The following is a 17,921-nucleotide window of genomic DNA, read 5'->3' as shown; positions in this document are numbered from 1 at the left end:
AAATATAAACATGAAATTAAGTAGAAAAATTAAGTAATAAATGTTGGTCTAAGGCAATCATAGATTCAAGCCATAATTCACTTTTACTTTGTGTCCAAACTGTCCCTTATCTGCCGCGATATATGGGTATGATTGTTCAAAATGCATAATTTTGGAAGGGTGTGTGTGTGTCCTTCGTTGCCAAGGAAGACCATGCCATCAGAGAAATAATGACGTGACTTCCACTTGACTTTGTTTTGAGTGAGGAAGGGTTGTGCAGGTCACCAACCTCACTTCTCCTCAAGAGCCATCTGAATCCAGTGACCAGATATTCATCAGGATGAATGGAGATGACCCAGGATGAGGCAATTGAGGTTAGGTGACTTCCCCAAGGTCACACAGCGAGTGAGTGTCAAGTGTCTGATAAAAAAGTAACACAAGGGTATTTCAAAGAAAGAAGTTGACAAGAAAAAGCTGTCAAATTCTCTGTGTGATGTAAGATTATATCTCTGTAAATTGTTTCTTTCATAAGCATAGAAATACAAACTTCCATGTCCTGGTTCATTTGGTCTAGATTTATTTAAAATATTTTGAAATATAGGTAGTCTAGTGACCAAAAGCTTTTTAGTAATTCAGAAATAAGGAACAAGGACAGGTAAATGAAGTGACATTCATATTCTGAAGGTAGTGAACTTTTTTCAAATCTTTTTTTTAAAGTTGAAAAGGAAAAGGAAATCTCAGAGATTTTAGTCAAACACATCAAAAGTAAATACATTGCAAGCAATCCAGCTCATAGTAGATTATCAGAAATTTTTTCTCTTTTTACTTAAATGAAGGAATATAGCTTATCCAATGAGTTATATTAAAACACATAAAGTCATTGTCAAGGAGGGGCAGAGGAGCTGTTCCTCAGAACTTTCGTGCATGCGTGTATGTGTGTGTGTTTAAGAAAGAATTATAGTAGGTGGCAGGAAGAATATTAATAACATGAGTTCCAGTGTATATATTATAAGGAAATAAATCAGAGGAATTATAATTATGTCATCCTCTCCAGCCATCAAGTGAAAGATGGGAAAATAAAGTATGCTTTTTCCAACACTGGGGAAGAGATGTTTTGCCACCTTCATATTTTCATCCTTAGAGGTCAATCTAGTTAGTTCTTAATCCTGGTAGTACTAGTATGGACTTTTGAAATGGTGTTAAAATGTTTGGTAGGATCATAATTAATTCAAGGTGAAAGTGTCTGTGTAAGTTTGTAGTAGTTCTGAGGTGGATTATATTCACCCTTGAAAGGTAAAATTTCCCAAGGTCTGCAAGGTCAATGACTTGCTATCTATAATTCTTCCTTATTACCGCTTCATTTCCTTCCTCTTCTAATTCTAGCTTCTTTTTTGTTTGTTTTTTTATTTGTATTAATTTAGTTTAGTCAAAATAAATTTTGACAAGATTTTGAGTTCCAGATTTTCTCCCCATATCTCCCCCTTCACCCCAATATTGCTTGCATTCTGATTACTCCTTTTCCCAGTCTGCCCTCCCCTCTTTCAACCCCATTCCTTCTCCTTCCTTTTCTTGTAAGGCAAGATAGATTTCTATACCCCATTGCTTGGGGTATAGAAATAAGATTATTTCACAGTTGCATGGAAAAATAATTTGTAACATTTGTTTTTAAAACTCTGAGTGCCAAAATCTCTCCATTGTTCCATCCTCACCCATTCTTTTGAGAAGACAAGCAATTCAATATAGGTTATATATGTGTAGTTATAGAAAACACTTCCATAATACTCATGTTGTGAAATACTAATTACATTTCTTTCCATCCTATCCTCCCCCCAATTATTCTGTTCTCTACTTTGACCCTGTATCTTTTCCAAAGTGTTTATTTCCAACTACACCTCCCCCAATCTGTCCTCCCCTCTATCATCCTCCCACTCTTATCCCTTTCCCCCTACATTCCTGTAGGAAAAGATATTGAGTGTGTATGTTATTCCCTCCTTAAGCCAAATCTGATGAGAGTAAGATTCACTCCCTCTCTCTCACCTCCTTCCTCTTCCCCTCCATTGTAAAAGCTTTTTCTTGACTCTTTTATGTGACATAATTCACCCCATTCTATCTCTCCCTTTCTCTTTCTGCCAAAATATTCTTCTTTCTCACCTTAATTTTAGTTTTAGATATTATCCGGTCATATTCAACTCACCCTGTGCCCTCTATCTACACACACACACACACACACACACACACGCATGCACACATACACATTTATATGTATATATGCAGGTATGTGTGTGCATCTATGTGTGTGTGTGTATGTATATTCTCTACAACTACCCTAACACTAAGAAAGGTCACATGAGTTACAAAAATCATCTTTCCCTGAAGGAATATGATTTAAGAGTTCAACTTTAATGAGTCACTTATGATTCATCTTTCTTGTTTACCTTTTCATGTTCCTCTTGAGTTTTATAGTTGAAAGTCAAATTTTCTATTCACCTCTGGTTTTTTCAGCAAGAATGTTTGAAAGTCCTCTGTGTCATTGAATGTCAATTTTTCCCCTGAAGGATTATGCTCAGTTTTTCTGAGTAGGTGATTCTTGGTTTTAATCCTAGATCCTTTGACCTCCAGAAAATCATATTTTAAGTCCTTTGATCCATTAATGTAAAAGCTTCTAGATCTTATGTTATCTTGATTGTGTTTCCACAATACTTGAATTGTTGTTTTTTGGCTAATTGCAATATTTTCTAATTGACCTGGGAACTCTGAAATTTGGCTGCAATGTTGCTAGGAGTTTTCCTTTTGGGATCTCTTTAAGGAAACTATTGGTGAATTATTTCAATTTCTATTTTACTCTCAGAATCTAGAATATCAGAGAAGTTTTCTTTGATAATTTCTTGAAAGATGATATCTAGACTCTCTTTTTTATTATGGCTTCCAGATAGTGCAATAATTTTTAAATTATCTGTCCAGTATCTATTTCTAATTCTATCTTGTTTAAGAGTTCCATCAATTATTTATCATGACCATAACATCTTTCACAGGTAGCATTTTATTAAAAAAATTTTGGGTAAGTCCTGGAGCCACAATCTCAGACAATATATAATTTTCTCACAGGGGACCTGTTTTTATCAGTGATTATGACTCCTAATATTGAAATAGTTCAGAGATAGTTGACTTAAAATGCCCAAAGAAGTTTTAAAATGTCTTTTCTAATTTTAAATATTTTTAAATTATTTGTAGTTGTCAAGATTCACTTACATAATATTTTGAAGTACAAATTTTTTACTCATGTTTCCTCTTCCCCCATCCCAACATGACATGCGATTTGATCTAGGCTTTACATATACATTCATATGAAACCTATTTTAACATTAGTCATGTTGTAAAAAAAAAGAATTTGAAGAAATCAAAGGAACCACAAGAAAGCAGAAACTAACAAGAAAAGAAAACAAAATTGAGACAGCAAATATTAAGCTTCAATATGCATTCAGATTCCAGAGTTCTTTTTCTGGATGTGTATTGCATTTTCCACCATGAATCCTTTCAAGTTGATTTGAATTTTTGCATCGTGAAGAAGAGATAAGTCTGTCAAAGTTAGTCATCACAAATTGTGGCTGTTACTTTGTACAGTGTTCTGCTGGTTCTCCCCACTTCACTCAGCATCAGTTCATTCAAGTCTTTCCAGGTTTCTCAGAAGTTTGCCTGCTCATCATTTTTTATAGCACAATAGTATTCCATTATATTCATATACCACAACTTAACCAGCCATTCCCCAACTGATGAGTATACCCTTAATTTCCAATTCTTTGGCACCACCAAAAGCTACTATAGCTATTTTTGTACATGTGAGTCTTTTCCCATTTGCACAATATCTTTTGAGTACAGACGTAGCAGTGATACGGATGGGTCAAGATTTTATATCCCTTTGTGCATAGTTCCAAATAGCTCTTCAGTGTGGTTGGATCAGTGGACAACTCCACAAGCAATGCATTAGTATTCCAATTTTCCCACATCTTCAGCATTTATCATTCTACTTGAACTTCGAGGTATCAAGATGGCAGAGTAAACTGTAAGTGCCCTCCCCTTGTTGATCTTAAAAAACCCAGAGATTATTTTCCCAAGAGAAATCCTCGACAAGTGGAATCAACAGAATGGGCACAGCAGACTCTCAGCTTGGAAAGATGGGGAGACTGACAAGAAGAGTATCTCCTGCTGTGTCTGAGGGGGACCAGCACAGAAGCAGAAGCATGACCTCAGCAGCCTATAAGAAGACACTGTGCTGCTGGGGAGTGGCAACACCAGGACCCCAGATGTGCCTTAACCCACTCAGGGGAATTGAGTAAACACCAGTGTAGATGAGGGTTCACCAGCTGATGAGTCTGTCTGTGCTTCAACTCATCCCTAGGGAAGGAGGAGAACTCCTGTGATCAGATCACCCCTCCCCCACATCTCATGCACTGAGCTTCAGTGGAAAATGAGGAAAACTCAGAAAGACTTCACCTGGTCTCAACCTTGGCACACATCAGGCGGCTCACCAGCAGGGAAGCCGCAGCATTGTATAGCTTCTAATTCAAAGAACCAGAGGACACAATGCATAAAACCAATGACCAGATTTCAAGTTCTCAAAACAAGAAAGGTGGGATAAAGCCTCTCTGTGCCCCAGAAGGAGAGATTCACTTTAAAAGACAGGAAAATGGCAATAGCAATGAGTAAGAAGTGAACAGAAAAAAAAGATCAAAGAATTACCATATATGGACAGAGAAGATCACAATACGAATTCAGAAGGTCACAGCACTGCAATATACACACATCTGAAATCACAAAGGAAATATGAACTGGCCTCAAACCCAAACAACATTCTTGGAAGAGTTCAAGAAGAATTTTAAAAGCCTAATTAGAGAAGTAGAAGACAAATTGACCAATGATTTTAAAATTGTTTTGGAGAATATGAGACTCTGTTTATCAAACTTAAATCTTATTGGAATTTTCATGTGGAGATGTCATTCTTTTCTCTATGGAACTGCACCTTATGATAGCATTTCATGAGCTGCTTGATTAAACAGTAATGACTCGCCTTAATTCAACCCATCTCAGGAAAAATCACTCCCTTCACAGTATTTTGAAGTCAGAAACAGATAATTCATATTCTAGATTTAATCATCTCTAAAAAGAAATCCATATAAAAATTACAGTGTACTTTTGGCAAAGATAAGAGCTTTTTGGTTGTGGATTGAATCTCTATTAATTTATTCCACTTATATTCTCTAAAAGAAAAAAAAAGCAGCATTAATTCATAATGGCATCAGTAATGTTTTTCAGATGAATTAGGGTTATTTATTTAATACGACTTTGTGTCTGAGAGACACAGAATGTAGCAGGGACACACTTAATTGTATTGCTTTATATGTAATATCAAAGGTCTGCTTAACTAGACAAGTGTTTACTTTAAGAATGAGAAAGTTGTTTTGTATTTCCCAACTCATAATTTTCAGCTTCAAATATCTTCATGATGACTTCTTAAAAGTGATAAACCATAGCTGAAACAAATGTTTGTGTGCTTCAAAGCATCTTTGCTTTTATTTAGCAAGTAATATTTACTAAGAAGGCTAAATTTGATACTTTTCTCTTCTGAAGAGAGATGACGTGGTTTGTTGACACTCAGGCTTTATTTGTTTTCACATTTCTTGAGAACTTTTAATTTATCTTCATCTTCTGCTTCTGATACTTAAAATCTGTGTGACAGTGGGAAATTAATATGACCTCTCTAAGCCTCAGGCAATTCTTTAAGATACATATCTTAAGGTATAGATAACTTGCAATATACATTGGCAGAAAAAGTTCTCAAATTAGCAGGTTATTCATTGTTTAGTATAATACACTGGCTGTCCAAAATCCCTAGTGTACTTTTAATCTTTAATAACTTAAAACTACACTAACATTTTTAGGATATCTTGCATATAATGTCATTAAAAGTATTAAAGGCAACTAGGTGGCATAGTATATACAACACCAGGCCTGGAGTCAGGAAGACTGAAATTAAAATCCACCTTCAGACACTTACCCTGGGCAAGTCACTAAACTCTGTTTCAATTACCTCATCTGTAAAATGAACTGGAGAAGGAAATGACAAAGTACCCCAGCATCTGAGCCAATAAAACTCCAAATGAGGTCTTAAGGACATGCCTGAAATAACTCAAGAACAACAAAGCAGTAAGATAGATAGATAGATATACATATATATATATATACATATAATATATATGCATGTATGTATTTATAATATGTGTAGAGAAGAAAATTACATTACTGGTTTCAAAAATAAAAAAGGTGAATATACCATTAATGAAAATTACATCAAAGTAATTATTAGAAGTAATTTTGTCCAATTATTTGAAAACAAATTTAGCGATTCAAATGAAATAGAAAAATACTGAAATTTATAAACTGCCAGATTAATAGAGGAAGAAAAAAGAATATCTAAATAAACTTATTTTTAGAAAAAGTAACTGAATAGGCCATAAACAAACTTTCTAAGAAAAATAGCTTCAAGACCAGATGAATTATAAGTGAGCTTTACTAAACATTTCAAGAGCAACTAATTCCAATATTAAATAAATTAGCCAAGATTAAAAGGAAAGCAGAAAATTGGTGGAAAATTATACAGTTTTTTTTCAGATAAAGGTGTCATATCTCAAATATATGGAGAATTGTGTCAAATTTATAAAGTGAGTCAGTTTCTCAATTGATAAATGATCAAAGAACAAGAACAGATAGGTTTTGATGAAGAAGTCAAAGCTGTCTATAGTCATATTAAAATGTTCTGTCATATTGGTAATATAAATGCAATTGAATACAACTGTGAGATTTCATAAATATTAGATTGGCTAAGATGATAGACAAGGAAAAAAGGCAAATGTTCAGGAAATGTAAAAAGACTGGGGCATTAATATACTGCTGGTGGAACTGTGAAATGATCCAAACATTTTGGAGAGCAGTCTGGAATTATGTTCAAAGAGTTATAAAACCGTGTATACTCTTTGATCCAGAAATGCGACTATTTGGTTTATATCATAAAGTAATCAGAAAAAAAGAGACCACATGTTCTAAATTGCTTATTCCAGCTCTGTTGTAGAGGCACAGAACTGGAAACTGAGGGAATGCCATCAGTTAGTGACTGCTTAAACAAATTGTGCCATATGATTGTAAGGGAATATTACTGTGCTGTGAGAAATGATGAGCAGTTTGATTTTAGAAAAAACATGGAAAAACTTGCATGAAATAATGAAGAGTGAAATGAGGAAAACCAAAAGAATGTTGTATATAATAATAACAATATTGTTGGAGGAATAATAATGAATCACTTAGCTATTCTGAATTCTATAACAACTCAAATCAGCAGCAAAAGGACCTGTGAAGGAACATGCTAACTGCTAGCCACCTCCAGAAAGAGAACTGAGAAATAGAAGCATGTGACGGGGTGGGAAGAGAGGGAGACATTTCAGAACTTAAAGTGCAATAAAAATCCATTTAATTTAAAAATAAAGCAGTAATGTAATGATAGCAATGTAGATATTAAGATGAAAATATGTCACAGTCCAACTTCTAATGAGATTATAAAGGGGACAATGCTATTAGGAATACAAAACAGGCTATCTGCTTATTCATAGAAAACCTTCCCTTACTCCTGCCCTGTTAAACTCAGAGTTGACAATAAAAATGTGCTGAATAATTGTCATTTCTAAGAAAATTTCTGATATATTCTACCTCATTAAAGTAAATATATAACAGCATATGGCAATCTTAGGAATGAAAATTTTCTTGTTTGTACATTATCTCATTTTTCTTTCTTCTTACCCAATTCCTTGCTTCGAAGAAGACTTCTTTTCTTTGAACTACATGCTGTGCTGAAAGAAGAAAAAGAAATAGTAAACACTCATTAAAAAGCCGGTTTTCTGATATTGGAGCATTTCCCTCCAAACACGTTTTCTGCTGCTTTGTATAAACTATCTCCCCTTAAACATCTTAAATGATGTTCGATATTCAACCACTTCCTCAGGCTCCATTGTCTAATAGACCACATTCTCAAGAATGGGAAGTGATAACCTATAATAACTTTGGGAGTGAGGTTAATAGAAATTAGAGTAAAGATATAACCATATCATATTTGATCTTGAAACATATGGAATAAAAAAAATCCTCTAAAATAAGCAAGAAAATGAGGCTATTCTCTCTTTAATTAAAAGTTATGATGCACTTCAGATTTTTAGTCTTCCAAAGAATTAATTCCACTTTTTATTCTGAATTCATGGAAATGCACTTAGAATAATAATAGTCTGCATTAATATAGTGAAAATAAGCAATATCAGCAAGAAACACTCCATTCTTAAAAGAATATGTGTTATTTTGCTATTAATGACTGCATTTTCACAGACAAAGTGAATGGTCAAAATATGTTATTAAATTTTTCATATACTGTACAACTATATTATCATTCAGCCACAAATCTTAGCGATGTTGCTCTTCGCCATTACCTCTCATACCCTCCTGAGTCCATCCCACTTGTCCCAGATTTCTACTACTCTTTCCTCTTTCCTTTAGGAAAAAGACTGTCTTACTTTTGAATTTGTATACCCATGATGTAACACAGTGCTAGACACAGAGAAGCCAGTCAAACCAATTTCTTTTTCTTTAACTTACTTCATTTTGGCATTATGTATCTATAATTTAATCCTGTTAGATGCTTGATAATATTAAGACAAGAAGCAGTATAGTAAAATGTATAGAGGGAAAGATTTGGTGTCAGAAAGATAGTATTTCAAATCTTGTCCCGTTTTGATATAATGACTGATTGACCACAAATAAGTGATCTTTCATCTCAGTACCCCTAGACTACTGTCAAAAGCTATAGGTTATGGATGAGTTCGTAATCTACATTTGTGCAAAATATTTTCCTCACTAAAGGTTCTTCACACTGATGAAATAAGAGGTCTATACTAAACAAATGAATTTAAAAAACCTTAAAAATATTAAAAGCATTCTACAAGGTGCAAGAAGCAGAAAGACTTCCTTACAATGTAAATATATGACATCTTCACAGTATTAAATGTTTCTTCTCCTTTGTAAAAAATTATAACAAGCCAGAACCAGAAAGCACCCTAGAGATCATCTCTTCCCCACTGCTCATTGAATTAGGGTGGAAAGGTAATAGCAATTGAGTCCTATCATGCATGCATTTTGATATTTTTTCTAATGGATTACACAATGAATTACATAGAATAAAGATCTAGGACAGGGGTAGGGAAATTATGTCCTCTAGGCGATCTGTGGCCTTCTAGGTTCTTGAGTACAGTCTTTTGACTGAGTCCACATTGTACAGAACGAATCCTTTCCTAAGGGGATTTGTTCTGTCAGGTTTAGATTCAGTTAAAGGGCCATACATGAGGATCTAGAGGCCACATGTGTCCTTGAGGATGCAGTTCTGCAACTCTGATCTAGGAAGAGTTAATCCTTCATTTCTCCAAACAAGAACATTGACCACAATAAAAAAAATGATGCCTGCCCAAACCATGAAATGGTTGGGAAAAAAAATTATGTACAATGCAATTTTATTTCAGATACAAGTAGAAATGCAAGACAGTCCCTTCTCATCTCTTCCCACTCTTACAGAGTTTACACTTTTTTTCACGAAATACTTTATTGGGAGTCAAGTTTGGAAGAGAGGAAGTAGGTAAATAACATGAGCAGTACCTGGTATGCCAGCTCATGGGGCAAAGGCCAATTTATTTTAACCCTTGAATTTAATCTAGTACAAGTTCAGCATGATAAATTTGAGTCACATGCCTATATCTATGTGTTGACCATTCTTGGTGGAAAGTTGGTAGAAGATAGCTCATAACTCTTAAAAGAAACCCAGCAGTTTTTCCTTATTGACACTTGGGGGAGAAAGTCAAGGGGTATGGCGACACATATCTTGAGCTATTCTCTTACCCCTAAAGCTGGTCTCTCCAGGTCATGATTGAAGCACAGTGGTGAGGCAGAGTTGATAAGGGTTCCCTCATGCTACATACACTGCAACTGCTCTATAGATAAATACAATATTTTAATGCTTTGACACTTGGACAAACATAAACAAACACAAGAAAAACTAAAGAAAACTATGTTATGTCGCTAAGTTCTATGAGCCATACTTGAATTGTCTCTTTTTGCTGCTTGCAATAGTGTCTCCTTGGCTTGGGAATTCTAGAATTTGACTATAATATTCATATATAATATAATGATTTCCATTGTGGGATCTCTTTCAAGAGGTGATTAGTGGATTCTTTCAGTTTCTATTTTCCCATCTGAATCTAGAATATGGGGAGAATTTTCCTTGATAATTTCTTGAAATATAGTATCCAGGCTTTTTTATTAACATGTGTTTCAGGAAGTCAAATAGTTTTTAAATTATCTGCTCCTGGAACTATTTTCCAGGTTACTTGTGTTTCCAAGGAGATCTTTCACGTATTCTATTTTTTTCATCCTATTGTTTTTCTTTTTTGTTTATTAATGTCTCATAGAGTCATTAGCTTCCATTTACTCAATTCTAATTTTTAAGGAATTGTTTTCTTCACTGACCTTTTATACCTCCTTTCTTCATTTGGTCTACTTTTAAAGAGCTTTCTCTTCAGTGAATTTTTATATATCCTTTTTTCTCCCATTTAGTCAACTCTGTTTTTCATGGCATTCTTCCTCTGATTGAATCTTCTTTTTAAAAAAAATTATTTATTTTCCCCGATAACATGTAAAAACAATATTTTAACATTCAATTTTAAAGTTTTAAGTTCCAAAGTCTCTCCCTTCCTCCATTCCTACCTTCTCAACACTGAGAAGGTTAGCAATTCCTTGTAGGTTACATACGTGTAGTTATACAAAACATATCAAAATATTCATGTTGTGAAAGAAAATGTAGAAAAAAGTCTAGAAAAATAAAGTAAAAAAATAGTATTCTTCAATTTGTATTCAGACACTATTAGTTCTTTTTGTGGAGATGGAAAGCATTTTTCATCATAAGTCCTTAAGAGTTGTCTAGGATTATGGTTTTATTGAGAATAGCTAAGTCATTCAGAGCTGATAATTTTACAATATTACTGTTACTGTATACATGGCACATCTCATTTAGCATTAGCCCACGCAAATCTTTCCAGGCTTTTCTGAGAATATGTAGCTCATCATTTCTTAGAGAACAATCATATTCCATAATATTCCCATACCAAAAATTGTTCATGCATTCCCCAGTTGATGGGCATCCCCTCAATTTCTAATTCTTTGCCACCAGAAAAGAGCTGCTATACCTGTTTGTGTACATATAGTTCCTTTTCCTTTTTTTTTAAAAATTCTTTTGGGATACAAACCTATTAGTGGTATTGTAGGCCAAAGAATATGAATGGTCTTATAGCCCTTTGGGCATAGCTCAAAGGTGCTATACAGAATGGATGAATCAGCTCACAACTCCCCACATCCCATCCAATCTTTGTTATTTGGTTTTTCTGTCCCATTAGCCAATCTTATAGGTACGAAGTAGTACCACAGAATAGTTTTAATTTGCATTTCTCCAATCAATACTGAATTATAGTATTTTTTCATATGCTTGTGGATAGCTTTGATTACTTCATCTGAAAAATGATCATATCTTTTGATCATTTAGCAATTGGGAAATGGCTCTTATTTTTTTAGAAATTTGATTAAGTTCTCTAAATCTTTGAGAAATGAGTCTTTATCAGGGAAATTTGCTTCAAAACATTTTATTTTATTTTTTTTAACGAGTAAATCCATTTACCCAAAGGAATGGCAAATAGAAATCAGAGAAGTCATATAGGTTAGCATATACCAAAGAATCTATAAAAAGTGATTGATCTCTTTAGCTTGGAGAGAGGGAGGATCTCAGCTCAAACAAAGAGGGAAGAATTCCATGCGAGGAAGGCCATTCTTGGAGTCTCCAGGGAGACAGGCTAGAAATCCATAGTGCTTTGAGAAGTCATTTTTCCACAAATGTCTGTGGCTTTCCTTTCCCATGTGTCTTTCCAGAAGGTTTTTTTGAAGTCAAAGAGGCTCTGTCTCCAACTCTAAAAGCCCTGTACCCTGCCATAAAGCATGATGCCCTGCTCAATATTACCTCTGTCAATACAGAGTCACATCTCCTTCTGAAAAAGTTCCTGGGCTTGGGCAAAAGCTTTGTTAAGCTGCCATCATTGCCATTACTACTTCTACAATGTTTTTTTTTTTTTATTTCTTTTCTCTTTTTGATGTTTATTTATTTATTTTTAGTTTTCAGTATTCATTTCCACAAAATTTTGACTTCCAAATTTTCTCCCCATATTTCTCTTCCCCCCATCCCATAACACCTTGCATCCTGATTACCCCTTCCCTCTATATGCCCTCCCTTCTATCATATCCATACCTTCCCTTTTTCCCATCTTTTCTCTTTTCTCGTAGGGCAAGAAAGATTTCTATACCCCATTACTTGTATTTCTAATTTCCCTGTTGTATGTAGAAACAGTTCTCAACATTTCTTCCTAAAACTTTTAGTTCTAACTTTTCTCCCTTCCTGCCTCCCTACCCATCCCCACTGAAAAGGCAAACAATTCAATACAGGCTATTTATGTGTATTTTTGCCAATGGAGTTAGCCTATTTTTAAAAGTGTATTTTTCATCAGCATTTTTTTGGGTCTCCTTTAGCAAGTTGTTGACTCGCTTTTCATGATTTTCTTGCATCGCTCTCATTTCCCTTACCAATTTTTCCTCTACCTCTGTTACTTGATTTTCAAAATCTTTTTGAACTCTTCCGCTAGCTGAGACTATTGCATATTTATTTTGGAGGTTTGGGATGCAGAAGCCTCTGGGGGTATGCATTATTCTTCCTCATCTGAGAGAATGGAAGAAAATACATGTTCACTACAAAAGTAACCTTCTATAGTCTTATTTTTTTTCCTTTTTTGGGCATTTCCCCAGCCAGTTTCTTCACTTTTGGGTCCATTGTCAAGAAGAAGGTATACTGTGGGGGCCTGTGAGTTCTCAGTTCCTCCAAGGTGCCACAATCAAGGGAGAGGAGTTACTCCTCTCCTGGCCTGAGCACTGATCTGGTAGCAATAGAAAACTTTTCTGCCCAGAATCTGGAAGTAGAACTCCTTCTCCACAATTGCCTCCAGCTCCACTGCATCAATGCTCCTCCCACCCTAGGGCCATGCTCTGGGTTGAGATTCAGATCATCTGCTCAATTCCTCCAAGGTCTTTAAACTGAGAGCTCCAAAAAATGGAGGCTGCCACTGCAGTGACTGCTGCTGGCGATCTAGATCATGTTCCCCTCTCCTGGGTGAAGGAACCCTCCAACTGACCTTTGAAGCTGTCTGTGGTGTTAGCTGGTTGAGGAAACTGGGAATCACAGCTGCTGCCAGTGACTCCCTGCAGTCTGTTCTGGGTCCTTTCCCTGTAGTGCCACATGGCTCAAGCTGGGTTGCTCTCCACTCTATGCCCAGTGCAACAGACCCTTCCCGTTGGGCCTCCAGGCCATCTTGGACTGGAAATCTCTTTCACTCTGTCTTTTTGTGGTTTGTGTTTCTCTAGAAATTTTTTAGTCATTTTTTACTGGTATTTTATAGGCTATGTCGGGGAGCTTCTACAGGTTCATCTTTCTACTCTGCCATCTGGGCTCCACCTCAAAAACATTTTAAACATTTACTGTTTCTAACTGTATTTCCCTCCATCCTATTTCCCTCCCTCATTTACTATATTCTATCTCTCCTTTCACACCATCTGCCTCAAAAGTGTTTCACTTCCAACTTCCTCCTCTGCCAGTTTGCCCTCCCTTCTATCTCTCCCCACTTTTCTCTTTTCCTCTTCCCTTCCTACTTTACTGTAGGGTAAGATAGATTTCTATACACAACTGCATGTGTATGCTATTCCCTCTTTGAGTCAATTCTGATGAGAATAAGGTTCACTCATTCTCTCTCCCCTTCCCCTACTTCTCTTTCACTGTAAAAGTTTTTCTTACTTATTTTATGTGAGATAATTTTACCCACTCTATCTCTCTTAATCCCAATATATTCTTCTCTCATCTCCACCTCTTTTTTTAGATATCATCCCTTCATATTCAACTCACACCTTGGTGTGGGGACTGAAGAGCCTTTTTCAGGGCTGTTTTCTACCTCTGTTGTTCACATTTAATTCCTACCTGTTGCTTCAAGAAGCTACAGCATGCACAGTGGCCGCATCTCAATAACACACTTTAGCAGATGGGCTAAACCAGGTTGAGGGTAACTGAGGGATGTCATATTCATTGATGAGTTAGAGGAGTATCTACACCAAGCAAGTGAAGACTTTACCTGGTGCAATTCGTGGATGAGAACAATTTGTTCCAATGGCCATGAAAGCAGCTGAAACAGATGGTGAAGAGCACTTAGAGATTAGATTAGATATTAAAGAAGCTAAGGTCATCCATTGCCTCTCAATTATACTTACGTTTTCTCTTCTTGATCTGTTTTCTAGATCTATTGTTTTTCTAATGAGATGTTTCACATTTGCTTCTATTATATATATATGTACACACATACATCCATATGTACACACACATACATACATGTATGTATATATACACATATATACATATACTTACATGTATGTATGTGTGTATATGTGTGTGTATATATATGTTTATATATACATATATATATATATATATATATATATCTCTTCATCTCTCATAACTTCACTCACTTCCCCTTACCCTATTCTGATTTTTAAGGAGTTATTTTCTTTCTTCAGTTTCTTGATCATCTTTTCTAATTGATTGACTTTCCTATCATAATCTTGTTTTTCTTCTATTATTCTTATTTATTTGATCAGTTTTTCCCCCAATCTCTCTTGTTTGATTTTAAGTCTTTTTTGAAGTTCTTCAATAAATTATTTTTGTACAGGTGACCATTTTACATTGCTCTTTGTGGGTAGAAGAGCATTTCTTTTTTTCAATATCCTCCTCTGAAGAAAAACCCAGGTCTTTTCTAGTTCCATAGCAGCTCTTTATGGTTGGATTCTTTCTCCTTTGCCTGTGCATTTTTTTTTGATGATAAATTAGTTTTTATAATCACTTCAAGTCCTGAAGTATGGGGAGTGGTGCCTATGACTTCTGAACCTCTTCAGTTCTCCCCTCTGAACTTGAACTCAGACCAAGACCTCCAGACTCACATAAGTGCCTACAGTGAGTGATGTTCCCGTTCCACTGCTTCTGCACTCACCAGGCATGTTCTTGTTTCTTCTCTCCCCTGCCACTCTCTGCAGCACAGTTTCATCTGATATTCATTGTCAGCAGGGGTTCTCTAGATCTTCACAGGTCAGATACCAAATTCCATTCACTGTCCTGAGACTAAAAGTTTCTGTGGCAGTCAGGGACAGCCTAAAGTGGACCACAGTCTGGAGGAGTTTACACTTCACATGGAGAAAATCTTATTCTGAGATTTTTCTTCAAGTCTTCTCCAATTGTCCCAAGACAACTCCTGTTCTTCCCCTACTCTTACTTATTTTCATCACTGTATGTTCACCATGAGGTGCTATTTAATCACTTTTGTGGAAAAAATCTTGAGTTACTCTGCCATCTTCAGAATCCTCTTCCATCCACTACATCTTCAATCATCACCAGTCATCTTTATTACTCTGTCCTGCACTGAACTGTAATGATTGAAGGGGAGAGTGAGGCCAGTGACTTCATGAAACTCTGCCTCACTTACATCCAATTTATGCATGAATCAAAAGACACTACACGCACCACTTTACCATTTTTTCCTATCTAAAATTCCTGTGGTGACAGATAAATGAAGAAGCAGCAGTTGCAGATCCACTGGGAGCTGTGATCCCTAATCTGCAAACAGATGGCCCAAGCCATAGGTTTGTCTTCTCACTAGAAGCAGCAGTGGTTGTCTAAGAATCCTCTGAACAGCCTTCTAAGGGTGACACTGCTCACTCCCTGAGGTAAGGAAGCAGCTAAAAAAAGTGACTTAAAAATTATTTACTTACCCAATCCTGACCTGATTACCATGGCAAATCAGGAATCCCACCTGGAAGTCAGAACACACTCAAAAAAGTTCAAATGAACAAAAAAAGTCTTCAAAGATGATTCTAGTCATCATCCATACATAAAATGTACACACTCTAATAAACAACACAAAATCCAGCAGACCTAAAAGATGAGCAACTTGTTGTAAGAGTCATGAAAGCAGTTATCAGAACCAAATAACAGTTGTGAGTGAAAGAAGGAGGGCAAATTCAGGTTAGCTTACTGAAGCTGTAGTTGAATGTATATTTTTGGAGTATCCACTGTGAAGGAGAACATTGTGAAGCTGGTATAGATTTTACAATCACAGCTAATCTAGGAGACAAGTTTGTGTGTCTACTCAAAGGAATGAATACAGCCTCATGACTATAGAGGGCTAAGGGGAGTGTGAGTCTGGTGATCAAGGCCATAGCTGAGACAAAGTCTGTTCCCATGGGACTTGTGGTTACACAAACCCTGGCAAAAGTACTTCATGACCCTGCAACTTGATGTTCCTGCAGATACTGACATTCTTTGCAGAAAGTTACAATTGGGCCTGGGAACTAGCTTCAGGAGCAGGATAAGCTTCGTTACTTGCTTCAGGTACAAGGATGTAAGTGAGTCATGGGATGGTGAAGTAATGTTATGAGATGGTGAAGGAATGGGATGAGCTCAGCCTGCACGTGATTGTGGTTACAGCCTTTAAATACCCCGACCATCAGTTGAATAAACAGATTGGTCTCTTGCTTTCCTGCCTGCCCTGAATCTTTCTTTTCACTGCTCACTGAAGCACTCCGTGGACACTGGTCACCCACGGCAAATAACAATGTTATTGCCACTTTCAGGAAAAAAATCTCACCACCATCTTTAGTGCCTATGGTCCAAAAATGTGAAGCCTGATGAGGTCAAAGAAAAATTCTATGAAGACCTGGAGACACTTGTCATCGAGTCCAAAAAAAAAAAAAAAAAAGGTATGCTCATAATCCTGGGTGCTTAAGTAGGTCCAGATTACTATATTTGGAAAGGAGTCCTAGGAAGGAATGGAGTTGGAAATAGCAACAGCAATACTGAAGATTTTTGCTCTCATGACCTTCTCATCACCAAAACTGTCTTCTATTTATGTGAACACAAGAAAACTTTTTGTGTTTCCCAATTGATAAATGGTCAAAGGATATGAACAGGCAGTTTTCAAAGGAAGAAATTAAAGATATTTATAGTCATATGAAAAAATGCTCTAAATCACTACTGATTAGAGAGATGTAAATCAAAACAACTCAGAGATACCACATCACACCTATCAGATTGACTAACAGGACAGAATAGGAAGATGATAAATGTTGGAGAAGATGTGGGAGAGTTGGAACGCTACTCTGGAGAACAATTTGGAACTATGCCCAAAGGGCTACAAAATGTACATACCTGTTGACCCATCAATACCTCTTCTAGGACTGTATCCCCAAAAGATCTTATAAATGGGAAAGTCTACCACATGTACAAAAATATTTATAGCCACCCTCTTTGTGGTGGCCAAAAACTGGAAACCGAGAGGATGTCCACCAATTGGGGAATGGTTGAATAAATTTTGGTATATGAATGTAATGGAATACTATTGTGCTATAAGAAATGATGAGCAAGAAGCTTCAGAGAAGCCTGGAAAAGCTTATATGAACTGATACTGAGTGAAAGGTGCAGAATCAGGAGAACTTTGTGCACAGCAACAACCACAGTGTGCCAGGACTTTTTCTGGTAGACTTAGAACTTCATTGAAATGTAAGGACTTACAAAATTCCCAACGATCTTTTAAGGCAAAAAGCCTTCCATATCCAGAGAAAGAACTACGGAGTTCAATTGCAGAATGTAGCAGACCATTTTCTTTTGTATTACATTTTGTTTT

Source organism: Notamacropus eugenii, chromosome 7 (genome assembly GCF_028372415.1).
Source record: "Notamacropus eugenii isolate mMacEug1 chromosome 7, mMacEug1.pri_v2, whole genome shotgun sequence".
Lineage (NCBI taxonomy): Eukaryota > Metazoa > Chordata > Mammalia > Diprotodontia > Macropodidae > Notamacropus > Notamacropus eugenii.
This window is presented reverse-complemented; position numbering follows the sequence as displayed.